General features: G+C 33.6%; 1 long non-coding RNA gene across 1 annotated transcript; it reads right to left on the minus strand.

The window, feature by feature from the left end:
- Positions 1–15,092: 15,092 nt before the first annotated feature.
- LOC133181301 (uncharacterized) lies at positions 15,093–19,914 on the minus strand. Its single transcript, XR_009720453.1, has 3 exons — positions 19,823–19,914; positions 15,386–15,490; positions 15,093–15,168 (listed from the first exon to the last, which is right to left on the minus strand). It is a non-coding gene; the product is annotated as an uncharacterized LOC133181301 (long non-coding RNA).
- Between the last annotated feature and the right edge of the window lie 5,826 nt (positions 19,915–25,740).

A 25,740-nucleotide genomic window follows, 5' to 3' on the forward strand; every position in this document is an offset into this window, starting at 1 on the left:
CTTTCTTTTTAAATAATAAAATTATGGCCGAGCAAAAATCATGTGTTACTAGATTATCTCTCCCCGAGTGATCTTCATTTTCTCAAAATAGCTTAGATTTGTTATCACGTGTTTCCCTGTTAGATCATGAAAATACATACCCACAGGTGTAACAAAATGTGTCTTATCATAACCTACAGTGGTTTCTATGAACATATGATACTCCTTGAGACAACGAAGTAGATTAAAAATTTCATTTAGTAATGTTGTTCGTGTGAAAGAAGATCAAATTTACAGTAGTCATGCTTCTTTCAAAATAGTTTGGGCTTAAAAGCACATTTAAAAATCAATTAAAGATCATGTACAGATATATTCTCTTTCCAAATCGCATCTTTTAGAGCAATATTTAGAAATATCACTTTACCAGGGGCCTGACCTTGTGATATTTAGCAAGTTAATAGACTTTCCACAAAGTATTTTGCTTACAGAATTGTCACCTTGCACATGATTTTTGAAAAACTTTTAATTACAAAATATCAAACTTGTATTCCTCTTTTTTAACCTTAAAAAATTCATACAGAACAATTTTGAATCATTTTAAACTTGTTAAATATGCATTGCTAGATTACCAACATCGGACCATTCATTTATTAGGTACAAAATATGGTCGTTATACATTGAATACCTTAAGTTTTATATTTAGTGTTTTCTTTTCATAAAATATGGTTTTTATTTATCTGTTGATATTGGGTTTGATTTGCTCCAACTTTTCTGTATCTTGTAGCATGTAGTAATAGATCACATTGGTACTAATTGTGTCCCTTTATTATTCGACTCGGCTTTTTTTTTTTTTTTTATTATTATTATTATTATTATTATTATTATTGTTATGAAGCAAAATTTCTTTAAAAAGTTACTTTGGCTTTCAATTAAACATATTTAGATGCATATAAGATAAGATAAGATAAGATAAGATAAGATTTATTGATCCCAATTTGGGGCCCCTCAGGGCATACAAGTAAAGAATTATATACACAAGAAGAAATTCAAAATTGATAGTAACAACATGTCGATATTAAGAGAAAAGAAAAGAAACTAACTAAAGAAGATGATGATGATTATAGCAGATGGGGATTACCAATAATAAATGCTTTAAAAAATATATATATATATATATATATACATATATATAATTAGCAAACGTACAAAGATTTGTAACATGTATATTTGTACTAGAGTATTAATAATTTAATATTATATATATATATATATATATATATATATATAACTCTGATTTAAGGACTAGGGAGACCAGACCATTATATATGGCTTAAGGAGACAATATACAATTTTTTTAAATTTGCTTTTTTCTAAAAAGAAATACCAGATCAAAGATCTATAGAACACCATTTAGTCGACTCTTGCTTTATTTTTTCATAATAAATGCCTCCTAAAAATATATGAAAAAAATGGTCTCCTTAATATTTTATGTTTCTCTCATATGACTTAAGGAGACCAGTGTATATTTTTTATAAATATAACTTGTGGTTTAAGTAGACCATTTTTCTTTCATAGTAGTTTCACTTATTATGCATTAATTAACATATTGTTTCCAACCAGAATAGTTGCGGATGGTCATTAGTCAAGGTCAGCAGAAAGATATTTGTGCTAATGTGACTCAACATGATCAGTACAAAACTTTGAATTAAACTGAAGTCATTGCACAAGTGACTTAAATAGAGAGTAGTTGCCCCAGTGGCGCAGTGGTTAGAGCATCTGCTCTAGAGTAGCGAAGTAAGGAGTTGATCCTTACGTCACAGGTTCAAATCCCACTGTGGGATGGGGAGACCGGTCCTTCAGATGAGACCGTATAAATCGAGGTCCTGTGTCGCAGTAGGTGCTGGCACGAAAAAAATCCCTCGATGCTCAATGGCCGTAAGTGCCGATATAGGACAAAATTTGCAGATCTCCACCGGCATGTGGTGGTGTCTCCATTTGAGTGAAAAAATCTTGAGAGGAATGTTAAACAACATACAATCAATCAATATATAGAGAGTATAAGCCCAGAGTAGCTTGTTCTGATATCCACATTTAACTCTCAATGCTGTCGCCCACGTGGTGCAGTGGAAAGAGCCAATGCTCTAGAGTCGTGGAGTTAGTTGATCCTTTTCTCACATGTTTGAATCCCACTGTGGGACGTAGAGACCGGTCCTTCGTACAAACAGAGGTCCAGTGTCGCAGTAGATGCTGGCATGAAAAAGATCCCTCACTGCCCATTGGCCCTGAGTGCCGAGCATAGCTCATTTGCAGCTCTCCATCGGCAAGTGTTGGCATCTCCATATGAGTGAAAAATTCTCCAGAGGGACGTTAAACAACAAACAAACTCTCAATGCCCAAAACAGTTTAACCTAAAAGTGAATGCAGACATAGATTATTCTTTAGACCAAGTATAGTATACTCCATATTGTTTTGTTGAGGACACAAAGTTCACAGTGTACATCAAGTAGTTTTTCCTGCTATTTATACCAAGCTTCTTTTAAACCATATAGTCACTGAGTGCATTCGCTTTCCAACTAATTGATGAAGTTCTGACCTATGCCTATATTTGTTTAAATTCTTTCTGATTTAAGAATACATTTGACCAGTTGAAACCAAGAGTACATGTACTACATAAAATTTCAAGGTTGTGATTAAGATTCAGTTAAAGTTATGCCCCATCCAGTATAGCAATATGTGGATGCCATGTTCAATATACATATTTGCTATCATTAAACTTGCAGAGACCATGAATCAAAATAATTCAAATCCTTAAAAATCATTTTATTTTTACTGCTAGTCAAAATACAGTCACTCAAGCATATCCTTTGTTAATTTGAAAAAAAAAATGATAGTTTAACATTTATTATTAATACCATACCAAAGCACAAGATAGTGCACTTCTTACATAATCCAATGATTCATGCTGTGATTTTACCTATTTAGATGTTTCTTATTTACAGTTCAGTATACATGATATACCAATACAATGTGACACTGACCTAGTATCAGTTAAATGGATCATTACTATTCTGTTTTTAAGAAGTTTGCAGGGTAAAAAGTATAATAAAATAAAAATGTTGATACATTTATTGATTGCATATGCTAAAAACTTTTATAAAATATCAAACATTGCATCATAACAGCTTTTACAAATGAATTCAATACATTCAAAGGTACAAAAATCAAATTATTTTCATCCACAGTTTTATCATATTCAGTTGAACAACAGCTACATCTATTATATAAAATGTATGGTAGTTGGCACTGATGGTATATATATATCCTGAGCAAAGAAAAAACATACCTAATCAAAGAATACAAAGCTCACTTCTATAAATGTTATCTACTAGTAAGGCAAAGTCTCACTCAACAAACACTCTGGTAATGTATATCACCTGGATCCAAAATCTATGCAAGTTGGTCTGGGTTAGATTTAACTGCTCAATAACCCTGAAAATGTATGTTACATCCAGCATCAGAAGCAGGATACATCATCTATGTTTACTGATCACCAAAGAGTATATTGTTACTTTGAATGAACCTTCTCTAAAAAACTGGTCATTAATCCAGAAAATCTAAGTCAAATCAAGGATTGGTACCCTGAAACATTTACATGTACATACATCATCTTTGCAGGTTTGTTCAACATAGAGTTTATAATTACATGAGAATAGGACTGCTCAAAACACTTAATCTTGTGGAGTCCCCCATGTGGCGCAAAGGATAGAGTTTGTAATCTAGAGTCGCGAGTAAGGATTTAATCCTTAAGTCTCAGGTTCAAATCCACTGGGGATGTGGGGACCAGTCCTTCAGATTAGACCATATAAACTGAGGTCCCGCCTAGCAGTTGATGTGGACACAAAAAAAATCCCTTACTGCTCAAGGCCCTGAGTGCAAAGTATAGGTCAAATTTTGCAGCTCTCCACCAGCAAGTAGTGGCATCTCCATATGGATGAAAAATTCATGAGAGGGATGTTAAACAACAAACAAACAAAAACAAAAAAAAAACACATGAGGAAAATGTAGATCAGGTCAAGCATCTGAAGTAAATCTGTTAATGTGCTTTAATCCATGCAAGTTTGTCCAGGTAGAGCTTAGGAATGAACCTTGCTCCTTAAATTTTAACTGGGATGACAATGCTAGGTATATAATAAGAACTCATCTAGACTGTCCAGAAAAGCTAAAAAATATTTAGCAATTTCTTACTTGCATGATTTAAAAAAATCTGCAATCTAACATTATTTCAAAAAAAAATTCAACACATTTTCTAATTTTCAACAAATTCAATGCACTATGAGACGATTTAACATTTCTTAACCACATACACTGTACTTAAAGTGCAATATACATGCATTATACTGTATGTTAAATCTTTACAGTTTTCTTCAAGTACTCTAATAGTATATGAAATATGAAGATTACCAACAGTGATCAAGCTTTAAAGTCCATTGAAACAATACATAATTAGAGCAGAGCAAACACAGACCTCTAAAAACACCAGGTGCAATGGAGGAGAAAGCATTTCCTGCCATGTGCTCCTTGACATGACTAGGCAAATGGAAAAATCCACAAACAATTCAGTGTAAACAATTTTGATGAAAAACATTAGTCAACATTCAACTTAATGATCAATTGAATTTGCTATAACAATTAATTTACACGTAAGTGTACACACATGTATGCACACTAGATGAATTATTTCACAATATCCAAAATTGGACAATAATAGTTTCTAATCTAGCTAGACAACAGGAAATTTTCATTATTACTTACATTACATGAAACTATTGAAGTCTGTGAGCTACAAATTATATCTAAAAATTATACACATTTTAACAAGTGTTTACAGTTTAGTGTATTTATTATACACAAATGATGACTTAGTAATTATGACATACTAGTAAAGTCCACAGATTGACTTCCAGATTTCAGCTCAAAGGCTTGAAGATTTTTAGTGGCTCTTTCATCATTTTTTTTCACTGAATATTTTCATTTTTATTTTCAAGACGCTGTTTTTGTTGAGGTCTTTTAGCAGTTTGATGCAATCCAAGAACTCCAAGGGCAATTTAAGAACTCCTGAATTTCTTTCTTACCTGGAAAAAATAAAAATTTAAAAGTTTAAAATATATTCAACTTACATGAAGAAAACTAGTAAAACTAGTGATAATGTAATAGACCTTTCAGATGTTCCAAAGCAGCTACATGTATCTAATTAAAAAATATAAAGTTTGAAGTATTTAGAGTCACCTGTACTCTGAACATCGGATATATGTATTTGACAGACAGATGAATTTATAGACTGATCACTATAGAGCACCTTAGTCTTTTTTCAATAATCTTTATATTAGTGAAAATCAAATAGGAACTAGAGTGTTTCAAGGAATGTATATGTCACCTGCTAGGTATCGTCATTAAAGAGGTAAATAAATCTAAGAGTGGTCAGCTATTAATTTAATATTAGCATGGAGGTTCATGCATTTGCCTGCAAGGAAAAAAAGGATCCAAAAGTAAAAGACTGGGATAGAATCTGGCAATCAAAGAAAATATGGTTCCCCAGTCCTCAAATGAATAATTAAATTGAAATTATGAGGAATAACTATTTATCATTTTGTTAATACACATGTAGGTGCTTCCAACAATACTCGGAGGAAAGGAATTTCAGACTGTCTTTACTTTAATTGTCACTTTGTCAGTCAACACGATTCATTGTGGAATACTGATCCCAATGTATTTTCATAGTATTTAAATATAAGTTTGTGTGGTAACTGAATTTCATACAGTTTCAAAGTATAGTATCATGAGCTCAAAAACATATATAAATGCTAATTATCAAAACCCTGCCTCTCAAAATTTTGGAGATATAAGGTGTGACAGACGGACAGACAGACACCAGGTAAAGTGATCTCTAAGTGTCGTTCTGCTCTGCAGTTGACACAAAAGTGAAAGTTAGTCAATTTTTGACCATGTATATCACTTCAGTGATGAAAGGAATACTGAAGTGGTAAGTCTATCCTAATTATTTGAAAATACGGCAACCCCATTGGTCAGAATATAATACATATGCTGTCCAGCCTTAATTTCATTGGCATAAAGCAGCACAAAACATGATTTGATTGGATGGTGCAACTTGTTTTTCTAGGGGGCGCTGTTGCAACCCTGGAAAAGAAAACAGGACTGGGGCTTGCCCCTAGGGGGCACTTATTGACCGGAAGTAAACAAACAACAGAAATAGCAATACACTAGAAATATGTCCATAGGACATGTATGCCTGCCGAGTGTATAATAATGCAACATGAAATTTTGTGTTAGTGTATGAAGTTTGATGAGAATATCTTGAAAAATTTCTTTAAAATTGAAATTGAAATCTAAAAAAAATGGATATAGATGATAAATTCTCACCAAATTATGTATAGATGCATAGCCTTAGATATCAATATTTTAAATGGTTTTAAAACCATGCAAAATGCAAATTGAAGGAAAGTGAGGTCAAGGTCACAGGAAAGGTCAAAAGTTTTTGAAATAGTTGAATAGGTCTTACTAATTATATATGTATCAGCATATTAAGTTTGATAAAAAATATCTTGAATGATTTCTTTAAAACTGAGCTAGTCACAAGCGTGGCGCCATGGTTAGAGCGTCTGCTCTAGAGTCGCGAAGTAAGGAGTTGATCCTTATGTCGCAGGTTTGAATCCCACTGTGGGACATGGAGACCAGTCCTTCGGATGAGACCTTATAAACCAAGGTCCCGTGTCACAGTAGGTGCTGGCATGAAAAAGACCCCTCACTGCTCAATGGCCATGAGTGCAGAGTATAGGACAGAATTTGCAGCTTTCCACTGGCAAGTGGTGGCGTCTCCATATGAGTGTAAAATTCTTGAAAGGGCCTGCAGATTACCTGTAATAATTGCGCAGCTATGTTTAGGCTTCCCGAAGCTTTAAAATGGGCTCAAAACATAATATGTCATTGCGAGGTTGGTTTTAGTTTTAATATAAAAGTATTGAACTTAAGTACTTCCAATTTATATAGAGGATTTCCCTGGCTATGTATTAACATATTTGTTATGATATCACATGACTTTGCTGATCACGTGACGGTCATTTATAATTTTTTGAAGTGTTTCATATAAATCGCTTCGGCGCAGTTGATTTACACAATAATTATTAACATTTTGTTATAAAAATAAGCTCATCGTATCCTTGTGTATCCGAAATGTGCTTGGGAAAAGTCATAGTATTACTTAGATATAAAATATTTCCAGAGAAATTCAACTTACCTACAAATTTGAGGGTATTTTCCACACAATATCGTAATCTGTATTAAAACAAAGCCAACACACATTTTTCCAAGCAAGATTCAGTTAGAGAACAACCTCTTCTTACAGATTTCAACAAAAATTCTCAGATTAATCCTCATTCTTCACCTGCGCCAGACTCTTTTATACACACTAAATAAATTCTACCTCCAACCACGGGTATAAAACAGAGTACATTTCAAAAGTATATTTTTCATAAGCATTTTGAACATGCTGAATTTCAATCAAGGGTAGGTAAGCGGTGTATTTTTAAAATATTCTGACATATATGACTTAAAAAAACCTTTAACGACCCGTGAATTTTGCAATAGCTACCTAGCATTTTACATGCAGTTTCAAATAAAGTGTAAAGTTCATGACACTCTCCCCGTCATAACACCTCAAGATTTCAGTGACTTGACGTCATTTTCCATTATGACGTCATATTTTGGTAGTTCAGAGATGTGAAGGCACAGAGTGCACTGTGATATTCTACGGGAAGCCTAACCTACCTGCGTGACCAAAATCCCTACTAGGCTTTAAACTCTTCATTCTTGACCTGTATTTCGTCAAATAAGATTTTTCCAGTTAATTAAGGTAAAATTACTAATTGTTAAAACTGTAAATGATTTTTTTTTTTTTTTTTTAACCTGAGCCAGATTTTTACTTTTCTAAAAAGTGTCTGTATTTGACTGTTGGTTCCACCTATCTCAAGGAAATGATCTGTAAAAGCTAGTAAATGTTAGAAATCATAATCTGTTCTCTATCTACTATAATCATGAGAAAAGGTGTTGAAAATTAACAGATGGAGATAAAATCAGCAGTCATATTAAAGGCTTTTTTTAATAATCAATTTATTAGTGAAAATCATAAAAGTATTAGGCAAAAAGGAAAAATAAATGTTGTCATTAATTAACCTTGCATATCTCTACAATTTTCTGATAAGAAAATTATACCCGATGGATGCAATATAATCACCCTTTGCCTGCCCCTAAATTAAATTATGAAATTTTGATAGATTTTGATCTAGTAAGCAATTATTTAAAACAAGGTTCTTTTAGAGGTGCCTAGGGTCGAAATTCATAGAAAAAAAACTACAAAAAACGTGAAAACCTATTTCTATCATACTGGTTTATATTTATTACAAATGTCCTCATAGTCAGCATAGCCCAGAACGATAGACCGCAGACTCTCACCATGAACATTTTTAGTGTCCTGGTTCGAAACCATTTGTTGGCACATTTTTATTTTTTCAAACTTTTTACCTGTATAAATACTAAAGAACGAGTGCACTTATGGGCCCCGGTAAAATGTGACAAAATGAAGAATTAAATTAAGCATAATTTTCCATCTCAGATCATTAATTGATCTCTAAACCATAAGATTCAACAAATTTTATCACTGAAATTCATGAATATACAAAGAGCAAAGCCATACAATGTGGTAGGGGTCAGCCGACATTCGTGATTTTTTATAGTAAACCGAGGACGGTCATTCATTTCAAAGCTTTTGTTTACTGTCAGCCTAACATTGTACAAACTTGTGCGATTGACAAAAAATGCATTATACATTTATAAAACTTGTGTGAAAGTAGGAAATTTGTACATGATTAGGCTTGTACTTAAAATATTAAAAATGTATGAAAAGTTCAATGTTTTTCCTATAACAAGCAAGAGCTATTTACCTGTATGACCTATGTTGAACCCACCCGTGGAATAAATTATTTAAAATACTGGTAGTCACGTGAGTTCTACCCAGGTAAACATTCCTCAAAGATGCTCACTGTAAAACATAACCACGTTTTGTATCATTATATCGTAGTCAAGCCGCATAGAGAAGTTTGTATGTATTTGGTTTTAGGAACACGGGATGGTTAGGAGAGTTTAGTGTCGTTAAAATGTCATCATAAATAAAAGTGTCAAACTTTTTTAACATTCATGCAAGACAATGGTACTGGTATTGAAAGCCACCTAAATACACTTTTTTCATTTTAAAATTTAAAGGAACTAATGTTAATAGTTATTGTATTATTTCAAATGCAAGCATGCAAATTTCTTAGTTTGATCACTATGGATACAGGTATCTATACAACTTCATTCGATTTTTTTCTCGGGTAAAATAGCACAAGAAGTATCATTCAGCAAAAGTGGATGCTCTTGTGTATCGAATCAACTGAGAGATATAAACCCCGTATGCAGGTGATGAAGGTATATTGCTGAATAAGTAAGGGAAGTTGACGATTGAAAAGTTAAAGTCATCACGTTTATCATAAAGCTTGGTTGTTAGATTACCATTAATGTAGAACTAAAGCAATACATGAGAAACAAGAAACTACACACATGTGACCTAAAGTCAGTGACCGGAACATATATCGGTAAGCTTTTTCTAAAGACTGAAACCAATATTGGTCCTATAGGTCATCTCATATTTTTAACTAGAAGTGTTCCTTTGATAAACTATATTTTACTTAATTTCTATAGACTTACTATACCCTGAAAAAAAAGGAGGAAAACAGGAACTACCTGTTTAAATGACCCCGACCACCGAGGTTAATCTAAAGTTTGTCCCTGCCTACCTGAAAAACAGACTGCCTCGGGCAGTCAGTAATTTCCAACTCTGGTTATGAGATGCTAAATGTTTAATATTTACAATTAAATGCTTAATATATTTACATTTTTAAATTCATGATAGATTGAGAAAGTCGATAAAATCATTTCTATATTAAGTCTGTATACTGTATAGGGGGAAAATAACTCGCGGTGTTAATATTCGCTATATTCACGGTGTGAATAAATCCGTGAATTCAAGAAACAGTGAATAAGTTTTCAATAACCTACATGTTATATTTGGAAATTTGAGAATAGACTACGATATCATAGGTAAATATACATGCAGTGCATGGTCATTTCAGTAATTATGAATCGTACTTGTCATTCAATTATTTTAATTAAAATGCTTGACATTAATTTAGATCACCCAGCAGATAATAACCTGTGTTTGTTTAAAAAAAAAAAAAAAACTGTTTTAATAGCCAACGCTACATGTTTCATCAATCAAAACACTAGGGTCATGGGTTTTGAATACCCGTACGTAACTATGTTACGACGTGTATTTGTTACCTGCATTATCATGTTTTTATCGACATTTTGGTTTTAAAAAATCATTCAAATAACTATTGAACTTGCTGATGTATATATAAATCTACCCTGTTGTTCATGAAGTGAATACATAACGCTGATTAATGCCTTCTAGCTATGCTATGGATTAAACGGATATAGACATTGAAGGGAGGTACATGTAACCTTAGTTATATACCGATTCTGCGAATTCAACGAACCGCGATCGTGTCAGAGGAGAGAAAAACATGAAAATTACAACCCCTGAAATTAATCCCCTATACAGTACTTCAACCGAGAAATTAGTTGAAACTGGTTCCAGAAAAGAAGCTGAAAATGTTCAATAGTTTACAGACAATACTTGACACATGATGACTGAACAAGAACAGATAGCAATAAGTAATTTAAATGACTCAGGTGAATTATAACCTGTTCAATCTTAGATCCATCTTTTTTCTAATACGAGGGTTGATCCAAAAGTTCATGGAATTTAATTATTTCTAAAATTTTATTGTGATTTGATGAAAGCAAACAATAGGCATATTTATAATGTAGAGACTTTATGCTACAATACTGGAAAATTTCACCACGTTCCAATTACCAATAAGGTCACATGAGCTTTCTGAACACTGATAGTTGTAAAATCCGGGGGAGACTTCGACGTAACGTCAAGTTAAGTATGTCATGTCATGTTATAGGAGCATCTCACCCTCATGTTCAATTCAACTAAGTAATTCTACAGAATATTCTGCCTTTTTCTCTTTTTTTCTCTCAAGAAAAGCCTGGGTATCCACCAATCGACTTATCTTTATATTACACTCATATTTCAAAAATACTCCCCATCTTTCCATATGATGTTCCAATTTCAGTAGCAAAGTCAAGCACAGTACGTCAGTGGTCAACATCCATCAACGCTTAATTTGTCTACGAGAAAAACAGACCCTCCAAAAGCAGCCACACCTTTAATCAACCTCCATGGAAGTTCTTGAATTTCTCACGCCACTGGAAAATCAGTTGCTAAATGCATTTTTCTCCAGCCTGTATCAGTAGTATACCCCTTTAAGTCAGAGTGTTCCCAAGATTTTAACAAAACTTATAACTTGACTGAAATGTGACGTTCTCTAACAATTAAAAGATGAACAAGAAATCATCAACTAATAATCTAAATATCAAGTTAAATCAGTAAAACTCTCACAGACAGGTATATTAGTGGTCAAGCAATCGTAATAATGACAAAATTCTCATTTTATTTGCCACAGGTTTTTTCTTATATCACGTATTAAGAATTAAAATGATAATGAACAAGTAAATGTCTCCCCTGCATTTTAAAACATCCTTTGCTATGGCAACTGCCATAGAGTTACTATCATTAATATTTAAAATATTTTTTTATTAAAAAAATTCAACAAGTGTCTATATTTTTATTTGTAATTTTCGACCACTTTCACTAATAAATAAATAAAATAAGAAGAAATTCCATGAACTTTCGGATCAATCCTCTTACATGTCAGTCATTAAATTTATACAATATACAGTATGCATAAGGGAGACCAAATGTATTATTACTGCATTAAGGAGACCAACCACTATCCATATGTAAATCAGTATTCAACCACTTTCACTAATAAAAAAATAAAATATGAAGAAATTCCATAAGCATTTGGATCAACCCTCGTACATGTCAGACATTAAATTTATATAATATACAGTACGCATAAGGGAGACCAAATGTATTATTACTGCATTAAGGTGACCAACAACTCTCCACATGTAAATCAGTATTCAACCGCTTTCACTAATAAATAAAAAAAAATATGAAGAAATTAGTGATGAGACATCGGTTAATTTTCATAATCAATCATCGGTTGGAATTGGTTACTGCTTCTGATGCGATTTCACCAATTATAATCGGATTTCTTCATAGTTTTGTATACAAAAAGCAGACTATTACAATAATTTCATTTATTTCTTTAACATGAATATATAAAATACATAATATATTATTTTCTTTGTTGTTTTGCTTCTTTTACACTTTCTAGACCTAAAAATATTTACAGTGGACACCCAACATGGCTGCCTAGCGGCAGAAAACGAACTTCAAAAAGTTGTGGGGGGAATTGATCACTCTATATTTAAGGTAAATGTTGACTAAGTTGCATATTTTATATCTCAAATAAAAGATACAATTAATATTTTTTGAATAAAAAGAATCAGCTGATTGATCAAACCAAAGAGCAAACACAGATTTGGCAGAAAAAAATTCACCCGGGGGTAAATTGAATGGGTCGGTCGGGTTATTACAGGAAACAAAAATAATTTTTTTTAGGCCCTATATATGCATCTTCGGTTCTTAATCACCTCTGCTTCATGCTAGTTGGCTAGTATCAGATGCAGATGCCACTTTCTTTCATTAAGAAGAAATAAATTTTAAACCAGAAATGGATAATTCCGGAATGTATTGTATTAGAAGTATGTTTCCGATGATCGATTATGAAAAACTATAATCGATCATCGGAATCAGTAGCATTTTTTTTGTCGACAATCGATGTTTTCTGATTATCGGTACAACACTAGAAGAAATTCCACGAACTTTTGGATCGACGCTCGTACATGTCAGTCATTAAATTTATATAATGTACAGTATGCATAAGGGAGACCAAATGTATTATTACTGCATTAAGGAGACCAACAACTCTCCACATGTAAATCAGTATTCAACCGCTTTCACTAATAAATAAAAAAAAATATGAAGAAATTAGTGATGAGACATCGGTTAATTTTCATAATCAATCATCGGTTGGAATTGGTTACTGCTTCTGATGCGATTTCACCAATTATAATCGGATTTCTTCATAGTTTTGTATACAAAAAGCAGACTATTACAATAATTTCATTTATTTCTTTAACATGAATATATAAAATACATAATATATTATTTTCTTTGTTGTTTTGCTTCTTTTACACTTTCTAGACCTAAAAATATTTACAGTGGACACCCAACATGGCTGCCTAGCGGCAGAAAACGAACTTCAAAAAGTTGTGGGGGGAATTGATCACTCTATATTTAAGGTAAATGTTGACTAAGTTGCATATTTTATATCTCAAATAAAAGATACAATTAATATTTTTTGAATAAAAAGAATCAGCTGATTGATCAAACCAAAGAGCAAACACAGATTTGGCAGAAAAAAATTCACCCGGGGGTAAATTGAATGGGTCGGTCGGGTTATTACAGGAAACAAAAATAATTTTTTTTAGGCCCTATAAATGCATCTTCGGTTCTTAATCACCTCTGCTTCATGCTAGTTGGCTAGTATCAGATGCAGATGCCACTTTCTTTCATTAAGAAGAAATAAATTTTAAACCAGAAATGGATAATTCCGGAATGTATTGTATTAGAAGTATGTTTCCGATGATCGATTATGAAAAACTATAATCGATCATCGGAATCAGTAGCATTTTTTTTGTCGACAATCGATGTTTTCTGATTATCGGTACAACACTAGAAGAAATTCCACGAACTTTTGGATCGACGCTCGTACATGTCAGTCATTAAATTTATATAATGTACAGTATGCATAAGGGAGACCAAATGTATTATTACTGCATTAAGGAGACCAACTACTATCCACATGTAAATCAGTATTCAACAACTTTCACTTATAAATAAATAAAATATGAAGAAATTCCATGAACTTTTGGATCAACCCTCGTACATGTCAGTCATTAAATTTATATAATATACAGTATGCATAAGGGAGACCAAATGTATTATTACTGCATTAAGGAGACCAACTACTCTCCACATGTAAATCAGTATTCAAAACTTGAGATTTTAATACCCTAATAATTTACATGTTTAGTTACATGAACTAAATCTATTTACCTTTGTCATAACGCAAGAAATGTTTTACATTCAGCCAACTTTAACATTACACATGCATACAGTGTATGCCATGCATTAGGAAGACCAGATGCATTACTTCAACATTAAAGAAACCAACTACAATGGAACAATTAGAAGTATTCCAAAAAATTCATTCCAATACCATAGTAATTTCCCTTAATTTGTTTGTATTTAGATGACTTAAATCAATTTATCTCAGCCAGAATTGGAACAAAAAAACTGATCATAAAAGTGGCCAAACACATGAACAGACAGATGGACATGATGATTCCTATGCTTATATACTCCCAAAGTTGCCAAAGTAGAGCAGATGCAGTGGTTAGAGCGTCTACTCTAGAGTTGCGGAGAAAGAAGCTGATCCTTACATCGCAGGTTTGAATCCCACTGTGGGACGTGGAGACCCGTTCTTCAGATGAGACAGAGGTATTAACCGAGGTCCCATGTCACAGTAGGTGCTGGCTCGATAAAGATCCCTCAATGCTCAATGGCCGTAAGTGCTGAGTATAGGACAAAAATTTGCAGCTCTCCACTGACAAGTGGTGGCGTCTCCATATGAGTGAAAAATTCTCAAGAGGGACGTTAAACAACAAACACTCTACACCCAAAACTTTGTTGGCAGAAGATTTTGTGATACATGCTTTACAAGTATACATATTGTTCATAAGGGAATAAAAATGCTATAATATATCATTAAGGAAAGCAACTGAAATTAAATGTGCACTTCTAATTGAACTAAACAAAATTACCCTTTGTCAGAATGTAAACAGGAAGGCTGTTTTTCTTCATTTTTTCCATGTCAGATTCAGACTGTTCTTGAAAAAATTCTGGCATTCACCCTGTAAAAGTGAACAGTGCAGATAATAAAGAGCTTCTAAATAAACTGCATAATATTTAAATGATCCACTTAAAAGGGATAACAAATGCATTTAACTCCATCAAGGAGACCAACTGATATCCATATATATATATATAAATCAGTACATGTATTTTAATTGTGATATTTTAATATCCTAGTAATTTACATGTTTAGTTTCATGAAATAAATCTAGTTACCTTTGTCCAATGACCAATGAGCACAAGCACTGATTTTTCCTCTTTTTTCTTAACGGAATCACCAGGGCCAGTCTGCAGTCCATATGATTCTGGCATATGTACACTCTGTAAAATGCATATTTGTACCATGTACAGGCATATGAACAATATTTCTATACTACATACATGCATCATTAAACTTAATAATCTTTTTTTTTCCAAAATTCATTATTCATAGTGTTCTGCTGTTAGCAAAATTCAACAAAAACTATACCGTATATATATTTGCCTATAAGGTGGTCCACCTATAAGTCAGTTGTATTTTTTGAGGTTATTTTGGAGGGATTTGCTATTGACCCGCTTATAAATTGGTACAACTTTTTGCCAGAATCAATTGACAATTTCAAATCAATGCTCTGATGTTTTAACCTGGTTTCAAAATACTAATCTTTTTATGACTCACCTATAAGCTGGACATAGAATATATACAGTACCTGCATTATACATGCATTAGGAAGACCAAATGCATTATTGCAATATTAAAGAGACCATTGTGGCAAATGAAATCAATGTATGAATTGTATTCAAAACTACGGGTGTACTAATTTGTCTGAAGTACATCATGATATAATGTGATACACAAAGACTTTAACAGGATATGTACATATACCCACATGCCTAAATGTAACAACAGGAATTATCGTTCTACAATAATTTATTGAAATTGCCAATATGAATAAACAAAAGCAAACTTTGTTTCGATTGTATAAACTTTAAGTTTTCTTTTTCCACTACGGTCAGATAATCTAACTATCCCCCCTGGTTGGCTACCGGGTCCTTCGTTAGACTGCCTTATCGGACATGATATTTACTGAAGAATTGATTTTTGGTACTGACTTTTATACTCAAAGTAATGTCTTTAATTGTTTAATTTCTTGAGGTCAATATCACTTTGATGTGTTCAGTGTTTACTTTGATATGTAATGATGTGTATAAGCGTGTATTTTCGATAATTTAAATTTCTAGTACAGTAATCATCCCCAAGCTGCTGTTTCATTATCGTGTCATAGTATCTCTGAGAGTGCATTTTATTAACACCTCCAAATCACCTGGCCTGCGTAATTAAATTTAACTACCAAAAACAACAGCTTGGGACTAATAAGGTGTGATTATCAGCAATGGTCCCATGAAGCCTGTGCTAGACCTATCGGAAACGTCCAACAGACCGTAAAATTAGCATAATGGGATTATTGTGTACTAAGGTGTGAATGCAGTGGAGTGAGAATTTGTTGGACTTCGAGATAACGCATGTGTTTATAGCACTTGGGACCGTAAATCTACTTCGAGATAAGCGAGGTATTCGAGATTTCCGTGTTTGAGATACCGGGGTTTTTTAAAATCATAAACATAATAAAAACGGCTGGGACCGTTGATTCACTTCGAGATATCCGTGGTATTCGACATACCGGTGTTCGAGATACCGAAGTTTACCTGTATATCGATACATATCTAGATTAATGAATATATCGTATCAAAAACAAGAGGCCCATGGGCCACAACGCTCACCTGAGCACATTGGCTAGGAAAAAGCACAAATCACTTCAGTATTGAAAAGTTTAAAGGGGAGGGGGCTTGGATTTTGAACTACCTGAGGATGCTTCCATATCAATTTAACAAATGGCTTTACTGTTCTTGAGCAGAAGATTTTTAAAGATTTTTTTCCTATATATTCCCTTGTTAAAAATTTGATCCCCCATTGTGGACCCTCCCTAACCCCCCCCCCCCCCTTCCATCATTTGAACAAACTTGAATCTACACTACCTGAAGATGCTTCCATATCAAAATGACTAAACATGGCTTTTCTGTTGATGAAAAGATTTTTTCCTATATATTCCTATGTAAAAATTTGATCCCACATTGTGGCCCCACCCTACCCCTGGGGTTTATGATTTGAACAAACTTGAATCTACACTACCTGAAGATGCTTCCATATCAGTATGACAAAACATGACTTTGCTGTTCTTGAGAAGAAGATTTTTGAAGTTTTTTCCTATGTATTCCTATGGAAAACTATGATCCCCCATTGTGGTCCCACCCTACCCCCAGGGGTCATGATTTGAACAAAATTGAATCTACACTACCTGAGGAAGCTTCCATATCAATATGACAAAACATGACTTTGCTGTTCCTGAGAAGAAGATTTTTCAAGTTTTTTTTCCCTATATATTCTTATGTAAAACTATGATCCCCCATTGTGGCCCCACCCTACCCCCAGGGGTCATGATTTGAAAAAACTTGAATCTACACTACCTGAGGAAGCTTCCATATCAGTATGACAAAACATGACTTTGCTGTTCTTGAGAAGAAGATTTTTGAAGTTTTTTCCTATGTATTCCTATGTAAAACTTTGATCCTTAATTGTGGCACCACCCTAACCCTGGGGGTCATGATTTGAACAAAGTTAAATCTACACTATCTGAGAATGCTTCCATATCAATATGACTTAACAAGGCTTTGCTGTTCTTGAGAAGAAGATTTTTCAATTTTTTTTTCTGTGTATTGCTATGTAAAACTTTGATCGCCCCTTGTGGCCCCACCCTACCCCGAGGGGTCATGATTTGATACAAACTTGAATCTTCACTACCTGAGGATGAATCCACATCAATATGACTAATTGTGACTTTGTTGTTCTTGAGAAGAAGATTTTTCAAGATTTTTTTCTACATATTTCTATGTAAAATTTTGATCCCCCACTGTGGTCCCACCCTACCCCTGGGGGTCATGATTTGTACAAAATTTAATCTACACTACCTGAGAATGATTCCATATCAAAATGACTAAATGTGGCTTTGATGTTCTTGAGAGAAAGGTTTTTAAAGATTTTTTTCTATAAATTCCAATGTAAAATTTTGATCCCCCATTGTGCCCCCCCCCCCCCCCCCCCGGCCGGGGGTCATGATTTTGTACAAACTTGAATCTACACTACCTGAGGATGCTTCCATATAAATTATGACTAATTGTGGCTTTGTTGTTTTTAAGAAAAACAATTTCAAGATTTGTCCTACATATTTCTATGTAAAACTTTGATCCCCATTGTGGCCCCACCCTACCCCTGGGGGTCATGATTTGAACAAACTTGAATCTGCACTACCTGAGGATAATTCCATATCAATATGCCTAATTGTGGCTTTGTTGTTCTTGAGAAAAAGATTTTTAAAGATTTTTTCTATATATATCTATGTAAAATTTTGATCCCCCATTGTGGTCCCACCCTACCCCTGGGGGTCATGATTTGTACAAAATTTAATCTACACTACCTGAGAATGATTCCATATCAATATGACTAATCGTGGCTTTGTTGTTCTTGAGGAGAAGATTTTTAAAGATTTATTCCTATATATTCCTATGTAAAATTTTGATCCCCCATTGTGCCCCCCCCCCCCCGCCCAGGGGTCATGATTTTGTACAAACTTGAATCTACACTACCTGAGGATGCTTCCATATAAATTATGACTAATTGTGGCTTTGTTGTTTTTAAGAAAAACAATTTCAAGATTTGTCCTACATATTTCTATGTAAAACTTTGATCCCCCATTGTGGCCCCACCCTACCCCTGGGGGTCATGATTTGAACAAACTTGAATCTGCACTACCTGAGGATAATTCCATATCAATATGCCTAATTGTGGCTTTGTTGTTCTTGAGAAAAAGATTTTTAAAGATTTTTTTCTATATATTCCTATGTAAAACTTTGATCCCCCCTTGTGGCCCCATCCTACCCCTGGGGGTCATGATTTGAACAAACTTGAATCTACACTACCTGAGGATGATTCCATATCAATATGACTAATCGTGGCTTTGTTGTTCTTGAGGAGAAGATTTTTAAAGATTTATTCCTATATATTCCTATGTAAAACTTTGATCCCCCATTGTGGCTCCACCCTACCCCAGGGGGTCATGATTTGAACAAACGAATCTACACTATGTAATGAAGGTCTCACCTAAGTTTCAACTTTTACAGCCCAGTGGTTCTTGAGAAGAAGATTTTTAAAAGATACCACTAAATTTTCACTAATTCTTAATTATCTCCTCTTGAAAGAGGGTGTGGCCCTTCATTTGAACAAATTTGAATCCCCTTTACCCAAGGATACTTTGTGACAAGTTTGGTTGAAATTGGTCCAGTGGTTCTTGAGAAGAAGATGAAAATGTGAAAAGTTTACGACAACGACGACAGACAACGGACAAATTTTGATCAGAAAAGCTCACTTGAGCTTGACACAAATGATATACAACAAGGACTTTGATTGGATTATTAACATTCATTCGATTGATCATAATTATTAACTGTTATTGCACTTTCATTTTCAAAATGTTGTTAGGTACATTGTTTGTTCACTCTTTTGCATTGATATTATAATTTTATAAAAGAGTATTTTAGCAGAAAAAATTATCAATTTACCTTTCTTGGAATAAAGACATGTGGACACTTGAGCTGAGATTTTCTCTCTTTCCATAGATTTGTTACACTGGGGTCCACATGATTCTAGCAGAGACCCTGTAAAAAAAGGACTTAACTATGGAAAAAGCATGAAGAATATATGCCTACTATACATATCTTAAATTCTAATGAAAACAATGTTTTTTAATTAAGATCCATATATTTCTAATGATTGACATAATACAAATTCAAAATAAAATATGCATGTCTATATTATCACTGTACCTTAAGCAGACCAATTGCATTATTACATCCTTCAGGAGACCAACTTAAATCAATGTTTGAGAACTACTTGCGAGAACAATAAATATGTCTACTTTACAGTACTAAATGTACATGGAATCTATAGGATCATGTTACTTTAATTGACCTGCCTTAGTTCAACACAGTAATCTAACAAACAAATTGAGTCAAAACAACATTTTAAGACTTTTTGAACAGTGCATGTTCCTATCATTTCAAAACCATTACCAGTAAAAATGCTAATACATGTATAGGAAAATGATGACAATTAATCAATATTGTACTTTCAGGTATATTAGATGAATTAATCTGATTCGTCAAGAAACATTTGTTAAAAAGCACTATTATCCGCTGAATAATGAAGCCACGCCCAGTGTCGCAACAGTCAACATTGCTTGACGACGGGTGATATTCCAAAAAATAGTGACTGCGCAGATTTATGCGCTCAAGGTTCACTATTATTTGTATTTGTATAAAACATTCAGTATAATATAATAAATATTGCATGTAATTGAGTGTAATATTGAAAATTTTCACCCCTCGAAAACCAAATACGTCGAAAAGGGGATGGGTTTCTTTTCCAACTTCTACATAGTTTCGCCCCTGCAAAAACTGGTATAGACCTTGGAAATGTTTAAACGGGCTAAGAGAAATCAAATGCATCAAGAGTACTTAATTGTTTTTACCCAAGTTACATACCAAAAAAGATTCAGAGAGACGTCACATAAAGTTAACGTTGATTTGAACTGAAGTTAGGGTGTCAAAAGTCATTCACGTCCAAAAGTGACATTGATCATGTGTGGTAGATAATAAACTCCTACGGGCTAAATATGCTGCCATAATCAATTGAGGATCTTTCCCTAATCCTATATATAAATCCATTTAGTACAATATTATATGCACTTAAGCAGCTGTTTATGACATTGTAAAATTATATAATCAAGACCGGTTTATATGATTTATATCAATTTATATAATTAATAATATAATTTATGTAATTTTATCAAGATAAGTGTATGGGGTAGAGGGAGCAGACATTGAGAATCAATGTTGTCGGACCTCATGAAACTAAACTAACAGTCTTCCAAATAACCTGGGAGTCCAATGCCAGGGACCTGTTAAATTTGCAGCCGGGCATGTAAAAATTGCCAAATTACATGTCTGAAGAGGGCATATGTGAATCTTCTTTCATTGTACGATCTTTACTTGCCATTTACTCTGTCCTACCCCCATTATTCGCTTAAACGTTGCTATATGTAATGTCGATGGATTGCCTGTCTACATTCTCGATACGACCTGTCAAATGATTGTCAATCTAATCATTGAAGTGTTTAGTTTAACCTATTTGTTTTCTCAAAGTTGCTTGCTAAATTACGAGATGTTCATCAATGCCACATACTGTGGCACTACAGTCATGATCCCATTTCTGAAATTCAGTTCAGCTAAACCGGCCAACAAATGACCAGCATGCAACTCAAAAGTTATTTATGAACAAAAACGCTTTAGAAAATGGCAATCACAGGCCATGGTTGGTTTACAACGCTGAAAAAATTAATATAAAACCTTTATACCTAATGGGTTTTTTTTGTTGCACAATACTGGTAAATGTAAGAATTTTGAGTAGGACATGTACAAATTTGAATGGGCTGGGTGAAAATGATAGGTCTACATGCCCGAAGGGCATGTGCTGAAAAAGAATTGTTGTGAAGACTGAACTAAAGCGACAGCGCCGGGTGATCATATAAAGTCCCCTCTATTACATAATAATTTGGCAAATTATCAACATATCAAGCTAAAATTTCCAACATATCTTAACGGTGAGAATTTTTATTTTTTAAGTTGAAACCTCGTGACCTGTGAAAAAAATGAAATTTGTATCCCATCTAAAGTCTTAAAATGTATCAAGGTAATTTTCGATACAAATTTGCGGTTGGGGTTATAAATGAAGGATAAAACCAGAGACCTCGGAATGGAATACTCGGAAGTCTCTTGTTTTATTCTACCCCCAACTGGAAGTTGTATCCCATCTTAAGTCTTAAAATGTATCGATTGTAAAATGTAAAACGATTTATTTGACAAGAAAAAAGTCTCTTGAAGCGAACGATGTCATTTTAAAGTAGGTTAATGATTGATAATGATACATGAACAAAATACGAGCTTGAAGCGGGGGTGCCTGAAATTGAGTTAGATACCTTGTGGTAAAAATAAGTAGGGGTGCACCGTATATGAAACAAGTGCCTGTGATTGATAGTCTGAAATTTCTCTTCACCTAAATATCAAAAGCTTGCAGTGATCGCTATAAATCTATACAACAGTCAAGTTACATATGGTAAACTAACATAAAAACAAGATTACAACAGTCATGATTACAGAAGGTATATTTTGAAGACTCTAGGTCAGTAGGTGAATGTAAACAGGTAAACACTGGTAAACACACGTGGGACAGTCACCGCAAATATGAACCACAAAACGACTTATAACATTAAAATGTAAATATTCATCTGCACACAGATTTTTGCATAATAATAATAATTTTTAAAAGTGTAAATTAAAATATAAAATAAACAAACCTCAAACCTTGTAACAAGGCTTGCTTCCCTACAATCTTATTCTGGTTCTCTGTGGTTCACTGAAAATGCAGGGAACCAGGCTGCGTTATTAACTCGTACACAGATTTGTTGATACGAATAAACCTATAAACATATATACGAAATAAAATATTATCATAAAAAATGAAGAATTTCAAATTGCTTGAAAAATTATCTTTATGTAGTTTATAATAAATGGTTGTAATTGTTTATTAATTTCTATCTATCCATTAAAATTTGATACGTATATCAGCTTAATATGTATCCGTCTGAACAATTATTGTTATTACACTCCCTGTCACATCTTCATAGTTAAGCCTGTAAGCATGGTAAGTAGGAATCAATTTCAGTTGAAGGGGACCAAAACCAAACATTTTTCAGTTTCATTTGGTGGGGAGGGGGGGGATATAAACCTCAAATGATTATTTTATCTCTGTCACTGAACTGCTGAAAATAATGAAGGGAACTAGGCTGCGACAATGATTTGTTGACAGAATTAAAATACGAAATAAATTATCATACATACGAAATAAAATAATTTCATGAAAAAATGAAGAATTTCCAATTGCTTAAAAAAAAAGAAGCTTTTCATGTATGTGATTTACAATAAATGGTTGTACTTGTATATTTTCTATATATCCATTAAAATTTCACAGTATCAGTATTTCACTATTTGTAAACATATGATATTAAATAAATGTTACACTCACTGTGGCTTTGACTGAGTTACTGTCACATCTTCATAATTATACGAGAATATTCCCTTCCGTAAATATTGCTATATATATCTGAACTGTTACCAATTCATCTTTCTTTGGTGAAAGAAAACCTCAGGGATGGAGAATAGGCCCGTACGTAATTTAGTTGGAGGGGGGGGGGGGGGTGAGCACAACCAAACAACATTTTTCACTTTCAGGTTGGGGGAGGCTACAAACCAAAAAAATTTTTAATAAGCAAAAGAAAAATACATTATTGCCTGACGCCACGTGCGTCAGGCAGTATAAGGATTAATTTTTTCAAGATCCGAAACTAAGCGATCATTCTTAATGAACTAGATTTTCTGGAAGCTGACTTACACTGGAATTTGTTTCCTGCATTTAAACAAATACAGTTTGCTGAAGAAATAATCGTATTACTGATGCAAAATAATGATGTGTTTAATTCCTTCAGTTTTTTGGCATGCACATGTTTATTCTTTGCGATTCTTTGTACGGGCATGTCCGTGTAATATTTTTTCTGCGTTTCTAAACTACTGGATCAGTCCATTTGCCTTCTACAAAAGGGGTGACACAATCATTTCGCGCCAAATGTCACATGTAAATTATCTTCGCGCCTTTTTCTTGGATTGTTCTATTGAATGGGTGTGATACTTCTATGGAAATAAATAAGGTTTATTCTTTTAACCTGATTCTTCAGCTTCAGATTTTTTATTAAAATTTTATCTCATTTTTAAAAGAACACATTGTATATGGGCAGGCAACACTATAGCAATGGATTTGCTGATTATTCTTACTATTTATCCCTTAAGTAAACTAGTCCAATCATAAGCAAACTCCCTCGACCTAGTAAATGGGACATCCCTTCTTGATTCAGTCTGTTTCCCACCTTTAATTTCAATATTACATTTATTAATAATGTACGTTACAAGGTTAGGTTTTTAAGAAAGCTTAGAAAGTCAGCCAGTAGCATATTATTTCATGCTGTGTGATGAACAAGGATAGTGACAATAGTAGGTCAGTACCCATAGAGGAATGGGCTTAACTCCCGTAAGGTTCTAAGCAAAGAATCGGCAAAATGAAGAAAACATCATGATCTGTACTAGTTTTCATTTCATATAAAAGCACGTTATTATAATTATGAGAAAGGTCCTGAAATCGATTGAAAAGAAAGACTAAACAATAGTAAAACTGCACATAAAGATGTATTTTAAACTCATTTAGAATACATGTACATGTATATGGTAAGACCATCAGCGCGTGAGTTTCGTCCGGGGGGGGGGGGGGTGTTATTAGTATCTTGTTTTGCTCTAGCTGTAAAGTGTACAGTCCATGCATTTACTTTGAGTTCTAGAGCAGCATTGAAGCATTTTTGTCTCAAACACTTCAAGAAAAGGCAGTTAAAACTGTTCATAATTTACTTCGACGTCGAAAACGACGGAAAACAGACCAGTTTATAAAAGGAGGCTGTCTCATCAATCTATCACTGACCAGAGAAGCGCGCCCTCTAGTAAGAGAGTACATGTAATATGAATTTCTTTAGAATCATCTAACTATTTTCCCAAAATTATAATCTACGCTATCGCACTTAAAGTTAGAGTTTCATCCCAACGTAACTTGTCAGCCCGTGGGCTAACTAATAAATGATTGAATAGTGGCATTTCTTAGATATTCGTTAATCCACTGAGAAGTCAATTGTATCTTGTGTCATGAAGTATCGCAACTATGTCGCTCCTTGATGACGGAAACGTTTAGCACCTCTCTTGCTTATACGTTCCATAGATATTGATTGATTAGTCAGGCAAGCTTTTTGAAAAGCTATTACTTGTCAGAGGTTATTATTGAGGGGGCCCAAAAGCAAAAGAAAAATAGATCATCAGAGGTTATTATTGAGGGGGCCCAAGCATAAAGGAGCAATGTTTTCTATAGTATACCTAAATTTCAGCAAAATTACAGGGGGCCTGCCCCCCCCCCCCCCGTTCCTTCAGCCATGTATTGTATCAAATCTGCTTCACCCTGATTCAGATTTTTTTTTTACAGCATATATATTCCATTAGCAGAGGACCACATTATATTAATAAACAATTATTAAATTACAGCTATTTTTTTCTTACAGGGTCTGTTTCATTTATACTATATCATGATGAACATGTCCTGCATGATGTTTACAGAAAGTTTAATTTAAATTTTTAAGCTCGAAATAGCTGCGTCAACTTGCGAGACTATTTTTTCAACGTTCGGCCTAATCTTTAAATATTTAATTTGTTTGTGGACTTGCATAAAAGAATTAAAAAAATATAGGGGCCTATCATTTAACTTTATTTCGAATTTC

The sequence above is a fragment of the Saccostrea echinata genome, unplaced genomic scaffold (assembly GCF_033153115.1).
Source record: "Saccostrea echinata isolate AGI-Se365-2 ecotype Australia unplaced genomic scaffold, CSIRO_AGI_Sech_v1 ptg000008l, whole genome shotgun sequence".
Lineage (NCBI taxonomy): Eukaryota > Metazoa > Mollusca > Bivalvia > Ostreida > Ostreidae > Saccostrea > Saccostrea echinata.